The sequence below is a fragment of the Ptychodera flava genome, chromosome 4 (genome assembly GCF_041260155.1).
Source record: "Ptychodera flava strain L36383 chromosome 4, AS_Pfla_20210202, whole genome shotgun sequence".
Taxonomy (NCBI): domain Eukaryota; kingdom Metazoa; phylum Hemichordata; class Enteropneusta; family Ptychoderidae; genus Ptychodera; species Ptychodera flava.
In genome coordinates, this window is record NC_091931.1 from 48803504 (window position 1) to 48820437 (window position 16934).

Consider the following 16934-nt stretch of genomic DNA (forward strand, 5'->3'; position numbering starts at 1 on the left):
AAAGATGTGAATACCCCTTAATGGCGTTTAGTTTAGGAACAGTGCATACTTTACATTAGTCAAAGTTATGTGCAATGATAGTCAGATGTTCGATGAACAGTATTAGTGCCATTTCAATTGACATCAATGACGGATTTATTGATTAAATCACAAAATTGGCAAAATTTGCAAGTCATCAATTTGATGTCGTGTGCATATTATTGTAGTTAAATACTAAAAGAATGCATTCGGCGACGGGCATTTGACAACATCGAATTAATTGGCCATAAACGTATGCAGCTATATCGTCATAAAGTAATGAAGGATTGACATTCAAGTCGTAAAATGTGAAAATGCTTGCAATAAATCTTTTGACGAAGAAAGATTGAAAACCTTTAAATTATGCTTCACTCACGCACAGTCCATAATAAAAGAGGAAAGAGCGACAAGATAAAAGAACGCTACGCAACTTAGGAGGACGACAAACGGCAGCAAGTCAACTTTCAGAAGTCAAAGTTGTCAAATTACACTACCTTCCTATTTCGGTAAGAGTGTTTTACATTCATTTCCGCTTGAAGATAGCTGTTTAGTTTCATCATGGAAGAATGGTTAATTCTTCGAACACGATAGGAACTATTTTGGGGTAACTGGATCTTCATATTTTTCAAATTTCTCAAAAGTGTTAGGTGATCTATAGCTGAATGTTATGATATTACAAATTATTCATAAAAGTAAGTATATAACTTGAACAGAATAGCAAATGAGCTTACATTTGGAGATGAAACCGACATTACTTCAACAACCAATTATCCCAAATTAGTTCGAATCGTGTTTTTGCCATGCTCTAAATAAATTATCGACCTTATATTCTGTCACGTTCAAGTCGGACCTCGTCCCGCTGACATCCATTGAATCATGAAAATGTAGGCTATTATTGATCAAATTTACCCCACTTAACCCATGAAGGGCAATTTTACTAGTCATAGTCTAAATCATAGATGAGGAATTATCACGTTGGTATACGTACCTGCTGCTAAATCATAGATGAGGAATTATCACGTTGGTATACGTACCTGCTGCTAAATCATAGATGAGGAATTATCACGTTGGTATACGTACCTGCTGCTAAATCATAGATGAGGAATTATCACGTTGGTATACCTGCTGCTAAATCAGAGATGAGGAATTATCACGTTGGTATACCTGCTGCTAGATCATAGATGAGGAATTATCACGTTGGTATACCTGCTGCCATTTAAAGGAAAAGCACTAAGCATCGATAACTTTGGCCGAATGCTTTATTACAATTGAAGACCAAAGTTAGATTGTAAACAACATATACACATGAGCACAACGAAAAATAATTAATGCCAGATACATTGAAAATTTATTTTCGTTTTAATTTATCCCTGCTCGGTCATAATATTGATTGCCTTGTGGTGTCGATAAGAGTATCTTATCGTCCTGTGAGGTCATTTCAAAACGATTATATTTTTATATAAATTACATATTCATGTTCTTAACATTTTATTGTCGCTGTGCGTCACGAAATGTAATTGACACGTTTTGGACTAGCTTGACAAATACAGACTGTCAGCGACCATTGATTTGTCGGTGTTTTTTTCCCTAGCAATCATGAAGGCTGCCTTTTGTTTGGTGTTATTGTGCGTTGTAGTAGCAACCGTGGAATCATTTGGTAAGTTTCTTCAAGTCAATGGCTGACAGTGAGGATGAATTTTAATGCGCTTATGAATCCATTCTATATTTGATGGCTTTATTCCTTTGTTAGTCTTTTAAAATTTGGTTTCTCTTTCACAATTAGTACGAGTAATCACTTAATACTGATGCAAAAATATTCCGATATTGTTAAAGGGTGCTTTTCATAAGTTATAAAAATGAAGTATGTTTTGGTAAAAAGACCATTAAAACGTTTCGTTAAAAACGTAGAAACAAAGATCACATGGAATTATACAAGTACGCCTGTTTAACCATCTTCATCAAAATTCATTCTCCTAACTACTGTGCTCGACCAAGACCAACACAACTTTACATTCGATTGCCTACTTTCATCTATGCTCCTCATTCGGCTCATTACTTTCGTCGATTCATTTTCACGAGAGACAAAAAAACAGAAAATTGAATTCTTTTCGAACTGTGATGTTAACTGAGCCATCTCGTGAAAAATTCGTATTCAGTAATCCGGATTTACGCTTGTTTACGTTAAGTCTTTTATTGATTTAGTGTTCAATGCGTTGTTTCATGGGATGTTCTGTAGGTAGGGCTTAACTTATATTTTCATGGTGGAGTTTTTTGTTGTTTTTTGTTTTCAGTTCAAGACGATTTGAATTTTAGTTTAATGTGCTCGAAACATCCCGTGTTGCCAATAAACAAATGGCTCTCTTAACGGCAACGTGTTTTTTGCAGGTAATTTTAGAGATACCCCTGTGAGTATCGTTATTCATCTTACGCCTCCAAAGCAGTTTCAGGAAGACTTCATCAACGGTTTGATACTTGTTGGAGGCCCAGAGCCTGCCGCAGTTGATTGTTGCGACGCTATTAACTGCATCTTTTACGGTGCATGTCCAGCTGGGTGTCCCTGTGTCTCTTAATACAACTGGGTATGTACGTATTCTTTAAAGTGTTTTCGCTAGAGTCTGTACATGCGAGTTTGTTTTCGTGCAATTTTATAATGGTCTTCTTTTCTCTCATGAACAGTCTGTCATCAGAAAATCTTTATGAAAGTCTTAATTCTCTTGACTAATGAAAACATTCACAGTTGTGGAAGACATAAATCGGTATTTGAAGTCTAAAGCGGCCATGGAAGGCACTACTTCACTGAACAGGTATAACAAACAGAATGGTGATGTCAAGATGACGTAGAAGCATGTACAGGCAACTTAATTTCATTTACTGATCGGAAATGTTTTCTATCACACGCAGTTACAGTCGCTACTCAGCAGACGATTCTGTGGTAGTGGATGATGTCGCGAAGAAACATCCGGTAATATGAAGTCTCCATTTTACTATGGATTGTCTTCAGTTACTTCGTTCTCTGTTTTAAGGAAATAAAAAATGAAGATAGCAAGCAAAATGGATGTTGAACAGTTTATTCTTTTATAGTTCTGTTTCAAAGTTATTAACTGTTTTGTTGGTAATGACAACTGTCATATCATAAGTGTTCTTGCGGGCTTTGAATCATTAGTGTCCTATGGGCTTTTTAATCTTTCCTGGAGTGTTTTCCTAATTATCCCAACATCAGCTCTTTTCCAAAATATAACATTATAGTGGAAGTGGAAAGTGTACTTCTGAGAAACTACTTATTAACACATAACCATAATAAGGTGGACGTTACAGGAGGGCTCTTAGGGGAGAAATGAAGTTCCAAATGTTAGACAAATCTTTCCTATATACATAAATGTCCATTCTAAATTGCGTCAAATCTGTTGATAGGGTAAGACACGATGTATACAGCCAAGCTATCTGTTAGCTAGAAGCTAAATAATTGGAATTTATAGAAGTAAATTACTCAGGGAGATAATGAATTTTTTGTTGCGTTCTGTTTTATCGTTACAAGTGTTATTGATTATCTTTGTCTATTTGAGCAACTATCCTTTAGCGTTACGATTTTTTATTTTCAATGAAAGATAATGTCAGCACAGATTAATGGTGGTATTCTCACATTAGACATGGAAGCACATATCTCACAGACAATACAGTTACTGTTGTCGTGAAAGTGGAAGCTGTAGAACTGGCACAACTAATTCAACGAATTTCATAGTCCTAACTGTTCATACCGCACTTATCCTTTGAAAAAACACGTTTGGGTACTTGTCCGTAACCAGACAATCTTCATCGTGGAGATATACGTCAATATTTCCTTTCGTATCATTGCTGGTACTTTTGATAGGTTAGCACACTTCTGGCTATTGTCCAAAATTGGAAGAAACATATTCTAATTCCTATGAAGGCTACGGTTATATCTGCAACGATGCAATAGTGATAAATTTACTGAAAGCGATTGGTGTGCAGTAGAGGTACGGAGTACCTGTAAATAACTGAGTGCCTCTGATATGCACATTTTATAGAAACACGCTTCTGTACTGAATAACAATTGATTCACTATCATCTATGAAAACAAAGAAGAGGACCTTTGGGTTTACAACCGATCACTGCTTCGGTAGCACATGCTGTTAGGCTCAAAGTTGAGGAAAAAAGCTGGAAATGTATCTCCTTTAGCATTTCCAGATTGCTTGAAGCCGCCCCTCCCCCCATGACGGAAGATGATCATATCTTGTTTCCGTCGGTCAGCATATTGATATGTATAATGTTTACAATATAAAGCTAACAGGACAGTACAAATTGGTAACTATACTCTTTTACAAATAAAAGAGCCCTATCAGATTGACAGGACCGGAGTTTTATCTCTTGATGTGTCCGCATTTTGAGTTTTTGTTGTGTACTTCGTTACAAGATGGACTCGGACTCATCTATAATATGACACGATATCGTCATCCAGACGACAAAGAAACTCAGACAGGCATCAGAATAAACATTTACTAATCGGACTTTGTTTCGTTTCTATCATACGCAACTGGTGTTCTGAAGACTATCACTATCACTTAGTAGATTCCTTCGAATTTGGACATCATGCTCAAGTTTAATATTTTTAACACATGTAGGTGATGGGACAGTAGAATAGGTTTCGATCATTACATGTATGTGCTAAAAGTGACCAATATAACATTCTATGACATTCTAAATCTAATTTTGGGGGTTGGGTGTCTACTTTAGGAGCAACCACTTCTAGTAGACTTTAATGAAACTTTGAAGCTGTGCCGATTTGGGACATCTTTGATAAAACCCCTTGGCCGCCACTGTAGCCGGATTGGTTCAAAGCTGAAAGGTCGAAGGAAAGCGGGCCTCTTTGTGGTTGATTGGTTGGTTTCTCCCAGCACTGCACCACCAGGTAATAGACAAATGTGACTGCTCTGGTGTATTTTGTAAATGTAAAATGTAATTGGAACCGGAGATAAAGAATTGCCTTTCTTTGGTTAGGCTATTCGGTATGTAGATTGTGTTTGAATGCAATGGTACAGTTGATGTGGGAGGGAATGTCTTAAAACGTATCTTGATGATTACTTTTTACTACCTCCAGGAAAATAGTTCGAATTCTTGGATTAACTGGTTTGTGTTAATATTTCAAAGATTCGTCAAAGTAATGAGCACATGTGTGACATATGTATAGCATTTATTTAGTGTTCATACAAAATTCACCGTCGATCTATTTTGTGTTCTCATGCATCATTGGTAAATAATGATCTAAGTGAAGCAATTATGGGTTTAGACTTTCGTCATTACAGTTTGCGCGGTGTTTAGAGATTATACGAATGTTTATAGCTGGTTGCAAGAGAAGGACTTCGCTGCTTTCACCTTTGGTTCAGAATTCAGCACTGACTAGCAAACAGGTAAACATCTGACACCAGTCATGTTCGTTCGCGTATAATATCGTCAATTACATTACCATTTTTCAGTGCAAAGAATAAAACGTTCTCTCGATACACTAGAGGGCTGAGTCTCTGAGCTCACACAGAGTAAGATTTGAAATTTCGATTAAAAGTGCTCGTAGACTTATTATTGTCGATAATGGTATGTTTATAATAATTTTTTCAGACAACTCAGTACGATAATTTCTTTATGCCAATCGTGAATTTAGGAAATATTGCATTGAGAGCGGCGTGTCTTCAATTGCCTCCATAACACGCATTAAATAAACTGATATCGTAAAACAAAATGAATTTACGGAAAAGACATATTGCCCTGTACTTTTGGTTCAAATTTAAACTTTTTATGGAATTCTGAAATCCTGACTGATTAATGGCTGCAGTAGTTGACCTCCTAGCTCTGCACACAGCCGTTTGGGTCATCAGGCAGAAGTTACTAAGCTTTCATTAGTTGAACACTGTTATGTCAGACTATATGCTAATAAGTCAGCGGCATCGGACTCCAACTGAGATTCCCGGATGTTGCCATGAACAGGGGCCAAGACTTTGAGAAACGGTATTTTCGGACTATGCACAACATTCGGAGAGTGATACTTTGACAAGGTGACGGTTAAGAAGGGCCAAACAAGGCAGATTTGATTGCCAGTTTATCAATCATCAGTAATGCAGCGGAGATTCAGTAAATGTTTACATCAGATGTAGAGGCACCGTGGACCAGTGGTTAGGGTAACGGACTCACTATTGGAGGATGGTGAGATCGAGACCCGGTTCAAGTCCCGGTAGATCCAGAGTAGCGGATCCACTGTCGGAGGACGGTGAATTCGAGACTCTAGCTCGGTGTTGTGCCCTTGAGCAAGACACTTTACTCCTCTGTGCTCCATTGGGGTTGTGGGTTATGGGTGTTTAGAATTATTCGACCTCCACGAAAAGAGGTGTTTCACCTATGGAGTTATCGAGTTTAAATATAGATTTAAAAAAAAAGATGTTCAGTGGTAAAAGTTGATTGGCTGTTTTTGCATTATGTTTATAGTGTGAACGTACTTAACGTGCGTTCTCTCTCTCTCTCTCCCTCTCTCTTTCTCTCTCTCTCTCTCTCTCTCTCTCTCTCTCTCTCGCTCGCTCGCTCGCTCGTCCAGCATATCACTTTTAATACCTTCTTTGTTTTGTCAACTTAAACAAAGTCCCTCCATCAGAGACTGAGATATAAATATACCGGTTTTCGTTCATCACTGGCAGTCAATGTTTAGGCATCTTCATCTACCGTGTATGGCAATTCTGATTTGTATTCGTTTTATATCCGTTTTATATCCAACACTCAAAACTTGAGTTGCTAAACGTCTGTAAACTTATAATATAGTAATAAACGTTAGTAGTTTGTCGCAATGTTAGTGAAGCGATTGTGAAATTGAAGCATTTTGGCAGTCTGTTGTGTACATGTTGGAATGAAGGCGCTAGGCGAAACCCACGTTGGAAAACCAGCCAGCAACAATCGCTAAAAATTCCTAGTAGTAGCTAAACTATAGTGACTAGAGTTGGCTGGTATTCGTGGTAAAGAAAGCAAGTTTAATTCACTCTCTGGCATTTGACTTTCAGTATTAAATTGACCTCGTGCCCGAAAAAATGTCCACAGTCTCTGTCATTTTGAACGCGATTGATTCAAACCTTTTAGTCCGTTAGCTAGAGGGGGTCTACGTGCACCCCCAGGATAACAAACCTGTATTTTTCAGAAGCCTTGGGATCCCTTGAATACGAAATGGAATTTTAACAGAAAAATATAGGAATGTAATTGCTGTTATGGTCATGTTTTGAAGGGTACCGCAAAATCACGATTTTGCAACCCTTATGCAGTTTCGTCAAATCTATCTTCTTGTAAATCATCTGCTGAGATTATTTTTCAACATAACCTTACTTGTTTGGTATCATTAGGAAGGAAATTTATTCCTCTTTACGATGACATATTGTACTATATCTTCTACGATTTTTGTGAAATATGACCAAAACTTACCCCATACCCAAAAGTTTAACATTGCAAATTACAGTACATCTCAAATTCTACCAATTTTTTATGTAGACATAAAAAAAATGCAATGGCTTGTATGAAATCTATTTAATTTGTTACTGGGACATGCCAGAAATATGAAATGGACTTTTAACAGGAACAACTTTGGGACTCTACAGCTGTAACAGTCTTATTTTGAAGGGTGACGCAAAATCACAGTGTTGCAGATTTGCATGCATTTTTGTAAAACCTGTCTCCCTATAAGTCATATGCTGAGCTTGTTTTTGAATATAACCTCACTTGTTAGGTATTATTAGAAAGATAACTTACTAATGTTTGAAATGACATATTGTAACATGCAATATTTGTATAGTTTTCATGAAATATGACCAGAACTTACCCCATACCCCAAAGTTGACATTGAAATTGCAGTCATAGCTAAAATAAAATTCTACCAATTTTTTAGGTAGACACAAAAAATCTGGCCACTTTTGCTATTAAATCTGTTTTCTTTGATACAGGGACATGTCAGAAATATGAAATGGACTTTTAACAGAAACAATATTATGACTGTACAGCTGTAACAGTCATAGTTTGATGGGTGCCGCAAAATCACAGTGTTGCAGATTTGAATGCATTTTTGTTAAAGCTGTCTCCCTATAAGTCATCTGCTGAGTTTGCTTTTGAATATAACCTCACTTGTTAGGTATTATTAGAAAGATAATTTACTAATCTTTAAAATGACATATTGTAACATGCAATGTCTTGTATAGTTTTCATGAAATATGACCAAAGCTTACCCCATACCCCAAAGTTTACATTGAAAATTGCAGTCATAGCTAAAATCAAATTCTACCAATTTTTTAGGTAGACACAAAAAATCTGGCCACTTTTGCTATTAAATCTGATTTATTTGGTACAGAGACATGTCAGAAATATGAAATGGACTTTTAACAGAAACAATATCGGAATTCTACAGCTGCAACAGGCATATTATGCGGGGTACTGCAAAATCACAGCAATGCAGACTCATATGCGTTTTTGTTGATTTTGTCTCATTTTAGGTCATCTGCTGAGCTGATTTTATTACATAACCATATTTATTTGGTACCATTGAAAAGGTAATTTATTAGGTTTAAACTTACATATTGTTATATGCCATATCTTATATAGGTTTCATGGAATATGACGAAAACTTACCCCATACCACAAAGTTTATATCGAAAATTACAGTCGTAGCTATCGTCAAATTCTACCAATTTTTTAGCTAGACATAACAAATAAGGCAATGCTTTATATGAAATCTTTTTATTCGGCACTGTGGAATGTCAGAAATATGAAATAGACTTTTAACAGAAAATATATTGGGATTCTACAGCTGTAACAGTCATATTTTGAAAGGGTCCCGCAAAATCACAGTATTGCCAACTCGCATGCTTATTTGTTAAATCTGTCTTATAAGTCATCTGCTGAGCTTGATTTTTGACATAACCTAGCTTGTTAGGTACCATTGGAAAGGTAATTTATTAATCTTTAAAATAACATATTGTAATATGCCATATCTTGTATAGTTTTTATTAAGTATGACCAAAGCTTACCCCATACCCGAAAGTTTATATCAAAAATTACTTTCGAAGCTATCGTCAAATTCTACCAATGTTTTAGCATGACATAATAAAAAGGGCAATTTCTAGTATGGAATCTGCTTTATTTGGTACAGAGACATGTCAGAAATATGAAATGGACTTTAAACAGAAACAATATCGGGATTCTACAGCTGCAACAGGCATATTACGCCGGGTACAGAAAATCACAGCAATGCAGACTCATATGCGTTTTTGTTAATTCTGTCTCATTGTAAGTCATCTGCTGAGCTGATTTTATTACATAACCATATTTATTTGGTACCATTGAAAAGGTAATTTATTAGGTTTAAACTTACATATTGTTATATGCCATACCTTATATAGTTTCATGGAATATGACGAAAACTTACCCCATACCACAAAGTTTATATCGAAAATTACAGTCGTAGCTATCGTCAAATTCTACCAATTTTTTAGCTAGACATAACAAATAAGGCAATGCTTTATATGAACTCTTTTTATTCGGTAATGGGGAATGTCATGAAAAAGACTTTTAACAGAAAATATATTGGGACTCTACAGCTGTAACAGTCATATTTTGAAAGGGTCCCTCAAAATCACAGTATTGCCAACTCGCTTGCTTACTTGTTAAATCTGTCTTCTTATAAGTCATCTGCTGAGCTTGATTTTTGACATAACCTGGCTTGTTTGAAATAAATAGAAAGGTAATTTACTAATCTTTAAAATGACATATTGTAATGTGGAATATCTTCTTTACATTTCATGAAATAAGACCAAAGCTTACCCCATACCCAAAGGCTTACACAGCAAATTACAGCGAATCTGAAACTCTACCATTTTTTTACAATTTATTAACTTTATATACAAAAGGCAATGCTTGTATACAACCTATGAAATCTGTATTTTTGTTAAAAAAGTATGTCGCAAACATGAAATTAACTTTTAACAGGAGTATTATATGATTTTGTAGCCCTTGGATCATATTTGGAAGGGTACCCAGGTATCACGGCAAATTTGCCGAAACACATACATTCGCTATATATGGATTCCCCCTCCAAAGATGATCCAAATGGCTACTAAATAGTATCATCTTCCCGTTAGAAGTTTATTTTATACTTGTGACATACTTTTGTAACAAACAAACCAGATCTCATACAAGAATTGCCTTTTGTATTATGTGTAGCAAAAAATGGTAGGATTTAAGATATGCCGTAATTTGCGATTTGAACTTTTAGGGTATGGGGTAAGTTTTGGTCATATTCCATGAAAAATGTACAAGATATTGCATGTTACAATATGCAATTTTAAAAAATAGTAAATTACCTTTCTAATGATACCTAGCAAGTTAGGTTATATTCAAAAACAAGCTCAGTAGATGACTTATAGGAAGACAGGTTTAACAAAAATGTATGCAAATCGGCAATACTGAGATTTTGTGGTACTCTTTAAAATATGACTGTTACAGCTATAGAATCCTAATATTTTTCTGTTAAAAGTCTATTTCATGTTCCTAATATGCGTCTTGTAGCAAATAAAATAGATTTCATACAAAACATTGCCGTATATTTTATGTTTAGGTAAACAATTTGTAGAATTAGATGTTAGTTGTAACAGTAATATTCGATACAAACTTTGGGGTATGGGGTAAGTTTTGGTCATATTCCATGGAAATTGTGCAAGATATTGCCTGTTGCAATATGTCATTTTAAAGACTAGTTAATTAACTTTCCAATGATACTAAACAGGCTAGTTTATAATCAATAACAAGCTCAGCAGACGACTTATAGGAAGAAAGATTAAACAAAAACGCATGCGAGTCAGGAATACTGAGATTTTGCTGTACCCTTAAAAATACAACTGTTACAGCTATAGAATCCCAATATGTTTTTTGTTAAAAGTCTATTTCATATTCTTAACATGTCCCAGTACCACATAAAACAGATTTGATACAAAAAATTGTCCCATTTTTATGTCAAGGTGAAAAATTGGTAGAATTCGACATTAGCTATGACAGTAATGTTCAATGTAAACTTTGGGGTATGGGGTATGTTTTGGTCATATTTCATGAAACCTAAAGAAGATATTGCCTATTACAATATGTCACTTTAAAGACTATTACCTTTCTAATAATACCTAACAAGCCATGTTATATTCAATAACAAGCTCAGCAGATGACTTATAAGAAGACATATGTTACAAAAACGCATGCGAGTCAGGAATAGTGAGATTTTGCGGTACCCCTCAGAATACGACTGTTACAGCTATACAATCCCGGTATTTTTTCTGTAAAAAGTCCATTTCATATTTCTGATATGGCCAGTACAAAATAAAACAGATTTCATACAAAACATTGCCCATTTTTTATGTCTACTTAAAAAAATGGTGGAATTTGACATTTGCTATGACAGTCGTTATCGATGTAAACTTTTGGGTATGGGGTAAGTTTTGGTCATATTTCATAAAAACTATACAAGATATTGCATGTTACAATATGTTATTTGAAAGACTAGTAAATTATCTTTCTACTTATATACCTAAAAAGTGATATTATATTCTAAAAAGTGATATTATCTTTTTAATAATACCTAACAAGTGAGGTTATATTCAAAAACATACTTAGCAGATGACTTATAGAAAGACAGGTTTCACAAAGATGCATGCAAGTCGGCAACTCTGTGATTTTGCGGTACCCTTCAAAATATGACTGTTACAGCTGTAGAGTCCCAATATTGTTCCTGTTAAAAGTCTATTTCATATTTCTGACATGTCCCTGTACCAAATAAAACAGATTTCATACAAAGCATTACATTTTTTATTATGTCTACCTAAATTTAAAAAATGGTAGAATTTGAGCTTTACTGTAATTTGCGATGTTAAACTTTGGGGTGTTGGGTAAGTTTTGGTCATATTTCACAAAAATCGTAGAAGATATAGTACAATATGTCATCTTAAAAATGAATAAATTGCCTTGCTAATGATACCAAACAAGTGAGGTTATGTTGAAAAATAAACTCAGCAGATGACTTACAAGAAGACAGATTTGACGAAAATGCATATGGGTTGCAAAATCGTGATTTTGCGGTACCCTTCAAAACATGACCATAACAGCTATTGCATCCCTATATTTTTTCTGTTAAAATTCCATTTTGTATTCTAGGGATCCCAAGGTTTCTGAAAAATACAGGTTTGTTATCCTGTGGTGCACGTAGACCCCCTCTGGCCCACGGCCTATTTCCTTTCGGCTTGCGAATTAGGATTGGAATATCGACCATATCAAGGGCAAAATTTGCATCGTAACTATGGAAATCAGTAGGTTTTTTCTGACCTAATTCCGAGAAACGGCCAGACTTTTCGCGCTCTCAACAACATGGCATGCTTCGCAATATGTTACCTATGACCTTTATCTTCCAAAAGCTACCGATCACAAGATTTGTAAGCAGCATGAACTTTGTAAATTTTGTAAACTTTGATAAAATATCTGTCAATCATTGCTGAATGCATCAAAACAAAAGTAACTGTCCTGGTGCAGTGCCGTTTCATCCCTTACCGATCTTATCCCCTCGCAAGTGCAGACGATGCTACTTCGTTTCTAAACAGTCCCTATCATATCCACTGGAACCTTAAGGAAGCCACTTTCTGTAAGATGGTTTTTACTTTCTTTTGTGTGATTTATGATTTTGAGTCGCATCTCATCATGGTTTGGCGTGTCCTATAGGCTGTTTGATTATAAAGTATTGTAACGCGTATGGTAATCGGAAATTACAACTTCGGAAAGTTATGCATTTTATACTGTCTGTCATACCGATGTCTTTAGATATCATTTTCTGTAATGTTTAGACTAGCAGTATTTTTCCTGCATCTCAATCTCCAATAAGTAAGCAAAATTCTGACATTTTTGCAAATAACTACATGCATGTCCAGTCAAAGTGTCAACAATTTTTGCAAATTACTGAGACAACAGGAACAGCCCTATTTACACCCTAGATTTAGTTATTAGTTTTAATAAATTTATTTTACATAAAATCACTGACTTAACTGCCTTTTTTCTGTCGTAACATAATAATGAAAAAGTCTCGAGGCTTCTTAATGTACAAAATGAAAAGATTTTGGCAACCTTTGAATGTTTTGATAAGTGCATCTAATCGCGTTGCGTTTACACATGTGTGACGGAGTTGTGCTGTAATCGCAAGTCCCAGCGTAGTGTATGGACTGTTGCCTGAGCGGCACATACACACAGAACGAGGCGAAAAATGAGAAAGCGGTATATAAACTTAATGGACTGAAACAAGTTATACAGCGATGCGGGTCAGGCCTTTACAGAGACATAAACATGCGCAAAATGACTATTCTAGTCTTGTGAAGGACAGAGTATACTTTACATTATTCAAAAATATGAAATTGTTATAGGTCAAGTGTTCCATGAACAATGTTGTTGCTATACACCAGAGCGGTCTGTAATACGTTTGAATTAATCATGAATTTTAACAAATTCACCAATGTCATTAATATGATAGCGTGTAGAGATTAATTAAGAAGCGAAAATGGGCTTACAAGGATGAGAACATGATTAATATCGGAAAAATTTAAACGGCTATATAACATATACAGCTATATCGTCACCAAGTGATGAAGTACCGACATTTCTAGCCCTGTGTACGATGCTGTGTATTCCCGGCGTTATACTGCCTCCCACCATGCCGTATAACACCGGGAACACAGCGTCGTACGCAGGGCTACTACAATTCAAGTCATAATAATGCCAAATTATTTCCAATAAATCTTGAAAGGTTTTGAAAAACGAGTAAGGAGAACTTCTGAATTACGCATTATCTATAGGTAAGCGGACGAGTAGAAGGCTGTTTACGGAATTTAACGGTACAGTTTGCCAGTAAAACTCCGAGGCCCGCGGGGCCGAGGAGTTTTATGACAAACTGTACCGTTAAATTCCGTAAACCGCCGACTACGAGTTCGCTTACCGTGTTATATCACGAATTTGCCGAGTTTTAGAGCCTTGTTTGCACGCCGAAAGTTTTTATTTGTAATTTTAGTGCAGTGCAAGTTGAAACTTGGGCAGGAAAACATTGACGCGTTTTGACACCTTGTTGAACGAAAGTATAAAAAAACCCCGTGATTGGATAAAACAAAGTTGACATGTGTTGCTATTGTAGTGCGATGACGTGGTTGAGCACCTGGTTTGATTCGAATTGTATAAATTATGTTTGATTGATTGGTTGGTTGAATGAAGTGAAAATGTGTTTGCAGATCGACGATAAGGTCACGCTTTGCTCATTTGGGTCGAAAACTTTGAGCAGCATACGCGCAATTGCCGAGTCGCTCTACGTATTTCGATATGGCGGATGAAGTATAAATGAAAGCTGTATCCGGTGCACTTCAACTACCAAAGCCAAAGAAAAGTCCCCCTGTCACGCCAGTGCTAACGGCCACAATCGGAAGACCAACACAGCCACGTCAGATAAAGGCGCAACAGAAACTGCAAGTACAAAAAAACAATATGTCTAGATCCACAATGACTGTGGTACTGCGTGTGTGTTTGCCTGTAGCTGGATTTAACTTTACCAAAGGCGACTGAAATCTCCACATTCAGTGTTTGACAACTGACTTTGAAGTCTTAAATTTCAGCTTCGAATGATCATGATAACAATAACCTTAACACAGAAGTGATATTTGCAATCAATACCGTTATTTCACGGTGACCTGTAATTGATTTTGAGATGTACAGTCGTGCAAAATCAATTCAGTCCGGTGATTCTTTTAAAGTGTCTTTACTCTGTACTTGATGGTGAAATACATTTTTTCTGGTAATGTCTCGCATTTGTTTTTTTACTCGTCGCCACGTGACTTTCTTTTGTTTAAAAAGTGTCCATTTTACAAGTTCTTTTGTTTAAAAGTGTCCGATTTACTAGTGAACCGGACAGTTTTTAACAAAAGAACTGTCCGATTTACTAGTAAATCGGAAACTTTTAAACAAAAGAACTTGTAAATCGGACACTTTTTAAACAAAAGAAAACCAGGTGGTAATAATAAGATATTCGGTTATGGAAATTAGAAAGCATGGTTAGAACAATGGGCACGAGGCGGAGAGTGGTATAACGACTATAAAAGGCAAGATAACGAAAATAGAGCAATCAGGAGAGGGAAAATTTACAACAAGTCAACCAACTTTCGGCAGTCAGTTTTGTGAAAGAAACTAACAATGTCAGTAAGTGTCTTTTACGTTTTTCGTTTCTTTTTACAGCTGCTGGAAGAACTCAGTTAATCTAATAATGAAGGGTTAATCCGTTATAATGCTGTTAATTTACAGAATTAATTAACTGTGTAGGAGTATTGTACGTGACTAGTGACTCAAGCTGTCCAGCTCAGATGATTTCGAAACCAGTGACGAAAAAGATTGCACATAGAACAGACTTGGAGTTCAGATGTGAATGTGTTCGAACTCTCTATTTGTGATAGCATGGAACTGCGTCACTTGTTGAAAGTCAGATGTCCAGATAAACAACGCACAAACACATAAACAAAACATGCTATGGAAATCATGTCCAATCTTTCCGAAGCAAGGCATACGTTAACAGCACAGAACTATCAACAAAAGTATCAAAGTATGTCTGTCACTTGAAATCTAAGGGCAAACCATTAATGTATCACGGTCAATTCTGTCAAAAGCGAGTTGTTATACAAATGTGTCTAAGAAATTAAACCTTTGTCTTAAAGAGAAACTATTAATAATCTATGAAGATAAGTCCAACCTTTTAAACAAGCATTCCGAGTTGGTCTCCAAGTGCCGACACGGAAACAAATTTTACTTGTCAAATTTCAATCCAATCCACCACGACAAATGGTTTTACCCAACCTGATACTTATATTTAAGCACCTGAAGCAAATTTCATAAAATAAAATCTACCTATCTTACGATCGCGTGTATGCGTATATATATATATAGAGAGAGTGAGGGATTACTAGCTCGACACTCTTACATATATGATTGGGACGAACCATTCTATTTGCAAGCGGTGTTAAAATTCGATATAATAATATTTGTTTTGGTGGCAGCATTTTGAAACCAATTCAGAGCGTTTGTTTAACAGTGTAGATTTGTCAGCATTGATAATGTGCAGCTTTTCTGATATACAAAGATTACATCGCTTGTTCATGTTAGAGTAGCTCAATGCTTTATCAATGATTGACCATGACACGTCAAAGACTTGGCCCTTATTTCTTAAATTCCATACGAATTTTGACAACTCAGTCACGTTTTTGTATCTCTCGTTACGGAACCATTTCATGTGATTAGTGTAGCGCGTCTTGAAGGTGTCATCAGTGAGGCCGATATAAACCCTCTCTCCGTTGTCCTCCGTTGATACTTTGGCCTTGTTCACAACGCCTTTGACTTGACAGTTACCCTTCAAGGGGCATGCCGACTTAACCCTGCAACAATCTCGTCAGGTCGCTTTCTATTTGTCACCATCATGTCTTTAAAGCTTTTCAGATGACAATTAACTCTATAAAGAAACTAAAATTGACCATCTTGCCATTGATTCCATAGGAGCTTGCATAAATGAGGACGAAACATGGATGAAGTACAACAAAGCCAAGTTAAACAAAAGTAAAACTGAAGCCATTTCAGTTATATCACCCAGACTTGAGCACAGGTGGACCCCTCCTGACTCCATTTAGTTATTGATAAATTTTCATCAAGCAATAAAAGATGATAAAAGTATGCATATTTTTAGAGGGTTTTTAGAGGAAACGTTGATGTAGCATGTGATGGATTAATCAAGCAATACTGATCAAATAAAACTCAAAGAGAGGTCCTACGCTTTTAGTTTTCAA

The 16934-nt window shown here is 36.0% G+C and overlaps 1 long non-coding RNA gene across 2 annotated transcripts; it reads left to right on the plus strand.

Moving 5' to 3' along the window:
• The first annotated feature begins 399 nt into the window (after positions 1–399).
• Positions 400–3070, plus strand: LOC139130547 (uncharacterized). 2 transcript variants are annotated; one of them, XR_011551911.1, is made up of 4 exons: positions 400–524; positions 1610–1675; positions 2404–2601; positions 2920–3070. It is a non-coding gene; the product is annotated as an uncharacterized lncRNA (long non-coding RNA). The 2 variants fall into 2 exon arrangements; XR_011551910.1 differs by having other exon boundaries at positions 2404–2597.
• The last annotated feature ends 13864 nt before the right edge of the window (positions 3071–16934 follow it).